This window comes from Chiloscyllium punctatum, chromosome 13 (genome assembly GCF_047496795.1).
Source record: "Chiloscyllium punctatum isolate Juve2018m chromosome 13, sChiPun1.3, whole genome shotgun sequence".
Lineage (NCBI taxonomy): Eukaryota > Metazoa > Chordata > Chondrichthyes > Orectolobiformes > Hemiscylliidae > Chiloscyllium > Chiloscyllium punctatum.
This window is the reverse complement of record NC_092751.1, coordinates 59727483-59738584: the sequence shown is the minus strand read 5'-3', so window position 1 is coordinate 59738584 and position 11102 is coordinate 59727483. Positions and strand designations below refer to the sequence as shown.

Genomic DNA, 11102 nt, shown 5'->3' with positions numbered 1-11102 from the left:
AAGCAAATCAGAGCAGGACTCACACTGAATTGTAAGGTCTTGGAGAGTCTTGCTGAACAAAGAGACCTTGGAATGCAGGTTCATAGTTCCTTGAAAGTAGAGTCACAGGTAGTTAGGACAGTGAAGAAATTGTTTGGGATTCTTCCCTTCGTTGGTCAGAGCATTGAGTAAAGGAGCTGTACAGGACATTGGTTAGGCCACTTTTGGAATATTGTGTGGAATTCTGGTCTCCCTCTTATCAGAAAGAGGCACTGAAACATGGAAGGTTTGAGAATTGATTTTTTAAGGATGTTGCCAGGGTTGGAGGATTTGAGTTGCAGGGAGAGGCATAATAGGCTGGGGCCATTTTCCCTGGAGTGTCATAGGCTGAGGTGTGATTTTGAAGAGGTTTATAAAATCGTGAGGGGCATAGATCGCATAAATAGACAAGGTGTTTACCTTGGGGTGGTGGAACCCAGAACGAGAGGATATAGGTTTAGGGTGAGAGGGGAAAATTCAAAAGGAGCCTAAAGGTCAACCAAAATTGTAACATTTAAAAGGCATTTGAATAGGAAGGGTTCAGAGGGATGTCAGTCAAGTGCTGGCAAATGGGAATAGTTTAGGTTAGAATATCTGGTTTGCATAGATGGGTTGGACTGAAGAGTCTGTTTTTGTGCTAGACATCTCTGACTGTGGGATCATAAAAGTGAACATTGCTCTGATTCACCTCTGGGCTCCTTGATGTCCACTTGTTCATTATCTAGCTTCCTCAGTCTCACATGAGTGTATTTTTGCCATGTTTAGTATTTTACTACTACGTTCACAGACCTTTTCATAAATGGATTGTCCACTGCTGCCTGACTCCTGACCGTATGCTGCTCCATTATCAGGTTATTTTTTTACACAATATCTTTGACAGTCAAGAATTCTTGTTTTCCAATAGTGAGTGGATTTTTCTTCCATTTCTGACAGTCAAATTCTGCACCATTTTCAATCCCTCTAATTCATATTGCACTCCCTGAAACATCATGTATATTTCTCCTTCCACAGATACCAGTGATCATTGCCAAAGCCCTGTTGCCCGTGGAGAGGGTGATGTTTGACTTCCTTGTACAGCTGCAGTTTGAATGGTGAAGGCACTCCCACAACGTGGTTGGGTAAGAGACATTACAGATTATTCACTCAGCGATAGTGAAAAGTAGAAGATATCTGTACAACTCAACATGTTTTTAATTTCACAAAAATATTGAGAACTTTTGACATAAGGCCACAGCTGGAGAATATTATGTCCAGTGACCAAAACCATTGCCAAATAACAATTTTTCAGGAATGCCTTAAAGGAAGAAAGCAGATCTTAGAGGGTGGGAATTCCAGACCACGTTGCCTTGGAATCTATAGAAACAGTCACACAGCTGAACTCAAAAATAAACACATCATTGGGAGTCTAAACTAAGTTATTGAGATATGAAAGGGTGTGTGATGCAGGAAGATAGGAATGATTACAGCCAGGAATTAAGTCAAGGGTGTGAAAGTAAATTGTGGTTGCTTATAAATGGGAGCCTTTTGATGGATCAGCAAGTTCTGGTACAAGTGAGTACTTGGGCGGTAGAGTTTTCAGTATTCTGGAGATTATAGGGAGGGTGATTGTGGGATGCTGGCCAGGAGTGGGTTTAGATAATGAAATCTAGAGTTAACAAAATAAATGAATGAGAGTTTCAGTAAATGAGCTGAGACTGTGGTGAGGTCCAGTGATATCACTGAAGTCGAAATAGTGGTCTTGGAGTGGGACTGGACTATCACCTTCACCTCACCTCTGGAATTTAGCTGTTTGTCAGTTTGTGAATCAAGTTTGTAACAAGATCATGAACTGAGTGGTCCTGGCAGAACCCAAACTGGGTGTCACAGAAGGTTCTTGCTGAGCAGCTGCGTGACAGCACTGTTGATGACACCTTCCATCACTTCACTGCTGAGCGAGTGTCGACTGATGGAGGGAAATTGGCTGAGTTGGCTCTGTCCTGCGTTTTTGTGTTGAACATCCCTAAGCAATGTTCCACAATGTCAGTAGGTGCCAGTGCTGGACTTGTCTTGGTGGGCAGCAATTTCTGGAGCACAGCCATCAGTATTATTGCCACAATTTTGGTAGGGCCGACAGTCTTTACTCTACTTCTCCATTTCTTGATCTGATTTGAAATAAGTTTTCAACCAAGTTGATTCACGTCTCTGATGTCAGGGACCAATGTCGAAGGCTCATCCACTTGGCACTGCTGGTTGAAGATTGCTGCAAATGCTGTTGTCTTGTCTGTTGCATGGATGTGTGAAACCCCTCCATCAGTAAGGGTGGGGATATCTGTGATGCTTCCTGCAGTGAGTTGTTTAATTGTCCATCACCATTCCTGATGAGGTGTGGCAGAACTGCAGAGCTCAGATCTGATCCATTAGTTGTTGGATCACATAGTTCTATTTGGTGTTGCTTACGCTGTTTGGCATGCAGGTTGGGTAGCTTCACCAGGTTGGCACCACATTTTTAGTTATGCCTGGTATTGCTCCTGGCATGCCCTGTGGAACTCTCCATTGAACTAGGGTTGATCCCCTGGCTTGATGTTAATGGTTGAGTGGGGAATATACCAGGTCATGAGATTTCAGATTGGGCTGGAGTACAGTTCTGCTGCTGTTGTTGGCCCACAGTCAGACAGAAGGGTCAAGAGGGCTGATTGTGTTGTATTTTCCAGTGCATTGGTAGATGTAATGTGGGCCATCCAGTTTCATTCCTTTGTTGAGACTGTGCAGCGATTAATACAATGAGTGATTTGATGGGCCACTGTCAGGAATGCAACTTTTAAAAAATGGTTTTGTGATTTACACATGAAAGAAGTGAAACTATCGTGGTATTCGAACAGATGAAAGACTCAACAGACAATCAAGGTATTTTTCAATGTATAATTTCAGTTACATCACACTAAATTTTTGCTATAAATTCTGTGCCTTAGAATTGTGCCCTCCACAATCACCTGATGAAGGAGCGTCGCTCCGAAAGCTAGTGTGCTTCCAATTAAACCTGTTGGACTATAACCTGGTGTTGTGTGATTATTAACTGAGAATATGACCGCACTACTAACAGGGCAGCATGTAAACAGGCTCAGTCCAGTTAATCAATACATTCGGAAGGATTTCCTCCAAGTTTGATGACGCAATATTCGCCAAAACCGTCAACTTCAACCCGCAATGTTGCTCTTAACAAAAACTTCAGGCTGACACAAAGCTCCACACCCCAGTGCAATGTGGTAACTGGGCCCGGCCCAGGAACTGGAACTGGGACATTTGTGGACTGTGATCTCAAAGGAAGGGAGCAAATACAATTCTGACAGATTAGTCCTCAAAGATGAGTAGCAAGTTTGAGACAAGGCAGGTGGGATGCCGCCTTGCACTTAGCTTAATTGCATTTCATATTTACAGTCGTGTTTTGCAAAGTATAAAGAACTATGGTTTGTTTTCCATTGTTGGAGAGTTTTATCCGAGTTGATCACAGTTGCTGCCTCTCGCTCCCCAAGTCAAATCATAGGATCTATAACAAAACAATACACTGCAGGTGCTGGAGATCTGAATCCCAGAAACAAAGTGCTGGAGAAACTCAGCAGTTCTGAAGGCATTGGTGAAGAGAAAAATAATATTACATTTCAATTTCAGTGACTCTTCGTCTGAACGGACAAATGGTCATGAGACTTGGAGCTTCCAATGTTTTATTCCCCTCAGAGATGCTGCTGGACCTGCAGTTCTCCAGCACTGTGCTTTCTATAGTGAACTTTATTGACAAAACCGATCAGAAAAATACTAATCTCCAAAAGTGAAAGGTTCATTGCAAATGTGAGCATAGTTTCCACACTTGAGTTACAACAAGCGCGTCTCGGTTTAAAAACAAGATTTAACTCTCAATAATATTCCATCTCAAAATTAGCCAAGTTACACCAGTAATAAAGCTCCTCCACCCAATGAGGCACTTCAGCACAATATCCTGCAGTGTTTCACACAGCCACCTTTACCAAAGAATGATCACATGTCACAAAATTGAAGGCCAAGAGCATGTCTCTTTAAAGGAGCTGAAGTCAAACTCAGTTTTTGGAAGGATTTTTATTAAACCTGATTGAACATTTAAATCTCAGAGCATAATCTTTGCATTTTTAAACAAAGTGTGTGGGAAACATCCCACATCTTGCTAAAGGTTCAGTTCGGTCTGATACATAGAGCCAAAGGTCAAGCAAACATCACACTTTCCATTCACTTCTACAAAGGGCTGACATCACATTTCTTCAGGATTTAAAGTATTTTATAAATTGTTTGTAAAATCATTTGTCACGTTAAAGAACTGAACAATAAATGTCATTGTATGCAATAAGAGTGAAGCCTGTGACAGCAGATTTAACTTTGGAGGGTAGTGTATGTGCTTTCTAAATTCTGGGAGCCCTTTGGGAGACTGCTCCCAGATGGTGATAGTGAGCATATTTGGAATGCACTGTTTAGATTTTGGAATCCTTGGGAGAGAATCTGTGGTTTCACTAATACTTGGCTTGCGTTGTTGGTGTACAGTAAGCAATTCATAAAGTTACTTATGTATTGTTGTTGACTACCTGAATGGTATTCAAATCTGCCAGGTTGCCTTCAATAGTGTGAATGCATCTATTGTAAATGTTTGGAGTATTCCAGAATTGCCCAGTGCTTGGCAAATTCATGGGGGATAAAAAAATCACATTGAGGAATTTGAAATTAAGAATCCAAGAGGATGTAACCACTGAAGTATTCAATTCAAATAGTTAAATGGAATGCTCACATTTAAAATACCTGTTATCCATAGGAATGGATGGACTGACAGAATTGGGATCAAATTCCTGGCTGGGGAGTGTGAAATGTGCTTTGATAAAGTCACCTGCATTTAGCAACAATAATTTGGCAAGCTCGGAAATTTAAAAAACAACACGAGCTTCATTGCTGCTCCAGTCGGGTCACAAGCTCTGTAAAAAAATAACAATGTTCAGGTTTATTGCATACACTCTGAAACACGTGTTCCTTCTACAGATCCTGCAAGTTTCCCCAATGAGCATAGTCCATCCAAATGATGTTGCTAACTTTGGCCAACTCATTTCTTTCCGAGCCTCGATAACCTGAAGACTGACCAGAAGCAATTACTCCACATATGTGGGAACATTACCGACGAGGATTTTTATCTTTCAGAATTGACTTCCATATATTCAAAGTCCAGAAAAAATAAAAAGCTTGTTACCTTTTATAGAGGAATGATTCAGTGGGAGTAAAACGCTAACCTTTTCTTGCTTAATAATCAAGCTACCTAAATTTTAAAAATGAACACTTCTTAATAGTTCGCAAGATCCTAATGAAATATTTTATGTGAAACAAATTACATGATACATAGTTATTCAGATAACCAAACAAGTTTGTTCATTGAAGAACCCAGAGAAAAAGGTCATGAAACAATGTGAGTTTGATATACCTCAATAATCATTTCACGTGCATTCTCTGAATAAATTCTCCTTTTCCTCCTTGAAGTATTCAACTTCTTGAATAATTAAGAGAATGAAGTCACAGTTGTACAACACAAAATCAGACCCTTCAGTCCAACTTGCCCTTGCTGACCAGATATCCAAAATTAATCTCGTCCCATTTGCCAGCATTTGTTCCATATCCATCTTAAACCCTTTCTACTGATTCAGTTTATTTTACTTTATCAGCACTTGAAATACTGACATTTTGTTTTCTCCCAACATTGGTTAAAGAAGTTATAAGTTCATTCATCCAAGTTAATTTTGTAATCTTTCTCAAAGAAAAAAGTGAGAACAACATATAGCTCAGTGCAAAACAAAATACTGCAGCTGTGCGATATCTGGGAATACTGTAAAGGTGAGGCACTAATACTGCACAAGTTTGTCAGCATGGTTTCAATTACTGACAATAATTTAGTCATGACTTAGCCTTCCCATAGTTAAGGTAAATGTGAGATATCTGAATTTCATGAATTGTTTCCTATTGCACTTTGATCAATAAAAGTTATTCTTGGTTTAAACTTCACAAAAGAGAAAGTGACGACCAAAGAAGCTGGATATCAGAGTCGAAAAGTGTCATGCTGGAAAAGCACAGCAAGTCATGCAGCATCCAAGAAGCAGGAGCATTGATGTTTCAGGCATAAGCCCTTCATCAGGAATCACAGGCTTCAGAAAAATAACTGGCATAGACTTATGCTAATACATTTGTAGAAGGGTCAGATTAGAGACTAATTTCAGATTTGGTACCATTCAGTGCAACATTTCAGTATGATATTTACATATGTACCTAAAAGAGAAGTTGTCTAAAATTACAAGCTCTAGGATGATTATAGGATTAAACCTGGAAATAAAGCTGGTGAACAAGAATGGCAAAGTGAAGTCCCATCAGTATCGCCTTGGGCAGTGTCAAGTAAGAATTTGAGAGCAGAGTTGCCACTTTGGTGTAACCTGCAGTCTGGCCAAATTGCAGCAAAAATCTGTTCAATTTTATCTGCAAACTATTGAATGCGAAATCCTCCTTTCACAATAATGAGGCAGCATTTTGGGATGTCATTTTTAAAATATATTATTTTCAAAGTTACTCACAATTAAGAGTGATCACTTGGTGCTGTCTGCATAACACAGTACGAAAAGGAATTAATAGAAAAAACATTATAACCCAAATTCAGAGTCACTAATTCATTGATATTGCATGGGTCCAGCATTTATAAGTAATCAATTTTTAAAAATAAATACAGATACATTTACTAACTATATTGGAGTACAGTCAAGTTTCTTACTGAACTGTGACAGGATTGGACAGAGTCCACATGGATTTAAGAGAGGGGAATCATACTTAGCAAATCTACTGAAAGAATCTACAGAGTCGAATATTAAAGAAAGAAATTGCAGGATATTTAGAAAAGCTTATCATTAAACATGGTAGACTGGGTTTTGTGAAAGAGAAACTATATTTGACAAATTTGCGACAGTTCATTGAGGAGATAACAAGCAGGGCTGATAAAGGGCAAGCCAATGATGTTCTGTATTTGGATTTTAAAAATGCAAATGATAAGGTGCTTCATAAAAGTTAATTGCACAATTTAGGAGCTCATCGTATCGGGGTAATGTATTAGCATGGACTGAGGATTGGTTAACGACACTGGCTGTTGTTGAGTCCTCACTTGGAGTACTATATACAGTGTTAGCTCCCATATTTAATAAAGGATAAACTAACATTGGAGACCATTCAAAAAAGATTCACTTAGCTGCTTTGAGGACAAAAGGGTTGACCTGTCAAGAATAGATAAGCAGGGGTGATCTTATGGAAACAAGATTCTGAGGAGCTTGACAGGGTAGATGTTGACTCGATCTTCTAGCACCAGTGACGTCTCAAACCAGGGGACATTACATAAGGGAACATTCATTTTAGAAAAAGGAAAGAATTTGTTTTTCTCAGTGAATGGCGAGAATTTTCTCGCCCAAACAATTGTGAAAGTTAAAGGTGGGAGGGGAATAGTTGGGTTACTCTTTGGAGGGTTGTTCTGGCTTGTTGGGTTGAAGGGCCTGTTTCCACATAGTAGGGAATCTGTGATTCTGTCTCAAATTATTTTAAAAGAGGGCAGATAGATTTTTGAAATATTGAGCAGTTGAGGGCTATGCGGATCAAGCATAAAAGAGGTGTTGAGATCTGGGTTGACCCAGCCATGATCTGATAGAATGGGGGAACAAGCTGAAGGCGATGAATGCCCTACTCCTGCTCCTTGAGGCTCCGTTTCATGTTTTTTTTTTGTTTCCAAAGAAGAACGTGATACAATGTGCTAAAGATCTCAGATGTTGTGAAAATGGAGTGTTTATGTACTAATTCAAATGGCCTTGATTCATAAATCACAGCTATACAGTCATGAGTGGGAAGGCAATTCCCTCCAAGAATAAAGGAAATCTACTGCAGAGCTCACACACAGGGAATTCTTACCCTCAGTAAACTCACCCATCACATCACCCAACATATCAGCAAAAGCAGGCCGCAATGCGCATGCTTTAGCCAACAAAGTGACCCGCGGATGACTGATGTCAGCACCGGACCAATGAAAGGACGGTGGGCGGATCTGGAGGACCTAGCGGGATGTTGGTCTTTCAACCAAACAAAGTAAATGAAGGGCGGAGCTAAACTAAACCATGTGATCACCCTCGCGCGCGGCGCAGAGTCGCCGTAATGAATGCTCGGCAAGTTTTGGAGAGAAAGGATACGGTAATGAAAGAAATAAACAGGGAAACGGGAGAAAAACTGTGTTGCTATGAGCGGAGATGTTTTACAAACAAGTTGTGCACGTCGGAAAACACAAATTTGAACGTCTCAGTTTGCAGTAAATTCGGAATGGCCTCAGCGCGGCTGCAGACCTGAGTGAGCGCCGCCATCTTTATTCGGGACAACGTGCGGAGCCGCCATCTTTGTAGGGGGCAAGGTGCAGCCATGCGCATGTGCAGCCTTTCTCTCGTATAGAGTCACTGGGATCATCGCAGCCAATACTGCTCTGATTCACCTCTGGGCTCCCTCATGACCACTTTGTCAATATCTCGCTTCCTCAGTATCGAAACATGGGTGTATTTTTGGTCTGTTTACTCCTGTATTCTTACTTTTATAGACCCTTTGTAAATGAGTTTTTCACTGCGGCCCAGCCCCTGACCATGTACTGCTCTATTATCAGATTAATTTTTTCTTGAATATTTTTGACAGTCAAGAATTCTTTTTTCCAACAAGCAAGTGTATTTTCCTTCCATTTCTGACGATCAAATTCTGCACCATTTTCATTCCCTGTAATCCATTTTGCACTCCCTGAAACATCAACTGTGTTTCTCCTTCCACAGATACCAGTGATTAATGCCAAAGCCCTGTTGCTTGTGGAGAGGGTGATGTTTGACTTTCTTGCACAGCTGCAGTTTGTGTGGTGAAGGTGCTCCTACAATGTGGTTGGGTAAGTGGCATTATAGATTCTTCATTCAGCAACAGTGATGATTTGAGAATAATGTCCAAATCAACAATAGTTTGTATTTTTATTATCATGCTTATAATTTCGCAAAAATACTGTTGAGAACTTTAGACATAAGGCCAGAGATGGAGATATTAGGTCAGGTGACTAAAAGCATTGCCAAAAAGCAGGTTTTGAGGGATGTCTTAAAGGCAGACCTGTGAAGTTTTGGCTGCGAATTTCAGACCAAGCTGCTTCAGCAACTGTAGAAACAGCCACACAGTTGAAGTGATGAATTAACAAATGGTTGGGAGTCTCGAAGAAAATGGGTTGTCGAGGTCTCAGTGTGTGTGGTGCAGGGAGCTACGGATGATCACAGCCAGGAATTAAATCAAGTGTGAGAATTTTAAATTGAGGGATATTGGCTAGGTGCTGGCAGGTGAGACTAGATTGGGTTGGGGTATCTGGTCGGCATGGACAGGTTGGACCGAAGGGTCTGTTTCCTTGCTGTACATCTCTATGGCAGTATGCTGTTGATTATAATTAGGAGCCTTTTGATGAATCAACAAGCAGAGATTTAGACTTTCTTGGGATTACAGGAAGGTTAAATGTGGGAAGCTGGCCCTGAGTGTGAAAATGGAGTCTGGAGATAACACACAACGGATGAGAGTTTTAGTATATGAGCTGAGATGAGGGTGGAATCAGCTAGAATTAGTGATCTTGGAATGGGACTGAGTTATCGCACTCACCTCACCTCTGGGATTCAGCTGGTTGCCAGATTGTGAATCAGGGCGGTAACACAATCGGGAGCTGAGTGGCCCTGGTGGAGCCTAAAATGAGTGTCACTCAGCTGGCTGTTGCTGAGCAGCTGCTGCTTGGTAGCCCAGTTGATGACATCTTCCATCACTTTACTGCTGATCGAGTGTGGACTGATAGATGGAAATTGGCTGGTTTGAATTGCCCTGTGTTTTTGTGTTGAACATCCCTGGGCAATGTTCCATATTGTCGATAGATGCCAGTGCTGGAGCGGTACTTGGCTTGGTGGGTGGCAAGTTCTGGAGCTCAAACCATCAGTATTATTGCCAGAATATTGGCAGGGCCCGTAGCCTTTGCACGACTTAACCATTTCTTGATGTTATTCAAACTGAATCGAACAGGCTTAAAACTCACATCTGTGATGTTGGAAACCACTGGAGAAGGCTGAGATGGATCATCACGCTTTACACTTCTGGCTGCAGATTGCTGCAAATGCTGTCATCTTATCTGGTGCATGGATGTGTGAGGCCCCTCCATCAATAAGGGTGGGCATATCTAAGATGCTTCCTCGAGTGAGTTGTTTAATTGTCTATCACCGTTCACAACTGGGTGTGGCAGAACTGCAGAGCTCCGATCTGTTCCATTGGATGTCAGATCACTTAGCTCTGTTGCTTGCTGCTGATGCTGTTTGAAATGTAGATGGTCCTGTTTGATTGCTTCACCAGGTTGGCACTTCATTTTTAAGTCTGCCCGATGCTGCTCATGGCATGCCCTCATTTCCTGTCCATTGTGATGGGTGAGAGCAGGACGTACAAACCCATGAGATTACAGATTGTGCTGGAGTACAGTTCTGCTGTTGATGTCCCACAGTGCCTCAGAGATATCCAGTTTGAGATCCTACATCTCTTCGAAGTCTATCCCATTTAGAACGGCGATAGTGTCACTCAACACAATGGAGGTTTTTCTCAACCTTAAGCTAAGACTTGTGGCTCCAAAAGGAATGTGTGATGGTCGCTCGTACTGATACTCTCATGGCCAGATTCGATCTGCAGCTGGTCAATTCATAACAATGAGATCAAGTATGTTTTACACTCTTTTTGGTTCCCTCACCACCCGCTGCAGACTCAGTTGAGCAGCGAAATCCTTTAGGACCTGTCCAGCTCAGTCAGTAATTCTGTTGCAGAGCTAGTCTCGATTGTGGACATTGAAACCCTGTACCCAGAGTATGTTTGATACCATTTTATTGCCTCAGTGCTTCCTCCAAATGTTGTTCAACGTGAAGGAGAAGTGATTCATCAGCCAAGGGAGGACGGGACGTGGCAATCAGCAGGAGCCATGAGACTTCCTGGACTCCAGAGCCAATGCTGTG

General features: G+C 41.5%; 1 long non-coding RNA gene across 7 annotated transcripts in view; it reads left to right on the top strand.

Moving 5' to 3' along the window:
* The first annotated feature begins 8168 nt into the window (after positions 1 to 8168).
* Positions 8169 to 11102, top strand: part of LOC140484543 (uncharacterized) — a 40249-nt gene continuing 37315 nt past the window's right edge. For all 7 annotated transcript variants that reach the window (XR_011962274.1, XR_011962273.1, XR_011962272.1 and 4 more), the window contains exons 1-2: positions 8169 to 8259; positions 8877 to 8983. This is a non-coding gene — a long non-coding RNA (uncharacterized lncRNA). The remainder of the gene's footprint in view (positions 8260 to 8876; positions 8984 to 11102) is intronic.